Source organism: Octopus bimaculoides, chromosome 5 (genome assembly GCF_001194135.2).
Source record: "Octopus bimaculoides isolate UCB-OBI-ISO-001 chromosome 5, ASM119413v2, whole genome shotgun sequence".
In the NCBI taxonomy this organism is placed as follows: domain Eukaryota; kingdom Metazoa; phylum Mollusca; class Cephalopoda; order Octopoda; family Octopodidae; genus Octopus; species Octopus bimaculoides.
In genome coordinates, this window is record NC_068985.1 from 34,868,057 (window position 1) to 34,869,362 (window position 1,306).

Here is a 1,306-nt window from a genome sequence, read left to right on the forward strand (position 1 = left end):
TATATATATATATATATATATGCATATATCTGCACATATGTATATATATATATAGATGTATATGTGTAGATGTATATGTATAGATGTATAGTATAGATTGCTAGTTGTTATTAAAATGAACATTCTTTTAATGCATTAACCTCATCTTTAGTGTGTATACTGGTTGGATTTCTAACTGTCATCAGAAATATTATTCTTGAATATGCACTTGCACACACACTTCATCATCATCATCATCACCATTTAACGTCCACTTTTCATACTGGCATGGGTCAGACATCAGTGCAAGCTATGAACACATAAGAAATGCAGCAGTATCACTAGATGATTAACAGAATAAATAACTTTTTACATGTAGCAGATATGCAGGTACATTAAACACCAGGAATGTACAAAATATAGACTTCCTCATAGATTAGGAGAGATCCACAGCAGTAGTTAACAGTTTCCATTACTTAGGTGACCAAGTTAGTTGTGGGGGTTGTTGTCCCAAAAGCATAACTGCTAGAATAAGAATAGGCTGGGCAAAGTTCAGAGAACTACTACATCTGTTAGTAATGAAGGGCCTCTCCCTCAGAGTGAAGTGCAGATTGTACATCATCGTCATTTAACATCCGCCTTCCATGCTAGCATGGGTGGGACATAAACAGCTATGCCACATGGCAGTGAGACATGCTGTGACTACTGAGGATATGCGAAGACTTGAAAGAAATGAAGTCAGTTTTGGACCAAACACCTTGAATAAATTTACTGATGTGATTCCTTTTTGCATCCATAATTTTTCGTCTACCTTTTTAAAAGTTTATAGGAAGAAAAAGTCAAAATAATAAAATCATTTAGTCGTTACAGGGAATTGAAACCGACGAGGCTGAATTTACTTTAATACAGCCACCTGTATAATTATAAAACTTTATTTTATTTTACTTTTTTTTCTCTTCTGATTTAAATAAATACCTAAGTGTCTTGACTGTGAGGAACCTAGTTGAAGCTCCTCTCCACGTAACCTCTTGGATGCAACATACATCAACATGCTTCCTTTCAAGCATCTCCACAGTCGTGTTAGATTTACATTTCAGTGTGCCTACATTTGCAGTGCCAACTCTGAAAACTGGGAAAGGGAGATGCAAAGGAGACATGTTATTCAGCACCTGAAAAGAAGGTTTCCTGATCATTTGATATCAGACATGTTATATATACTGTCCTTCCTATAAATTACAATTTATAGGAAGGACAATATATATTTTATTATTATTTTTATATTTCTAATGTTTTAATTAATATTATATATATACCATTGGTTCTTAAT

The 1,306-nt window shown here is 33.8% G+C and overlaps 1 protein-coding gene across 15 annotated transcripts in view; it reads left to right on the forward strand.

Annotated features, from left to right (window-relative positions):
- Positions 1–1,306, forward strand: part of LOC106874069 (uncharacterized) — a 93,376-nt gene that overhangs the window by 15,474 nt on the left and 76,596 nt on the right. The gene's annotated exons all lie outside the window — the stretch shown is intronic.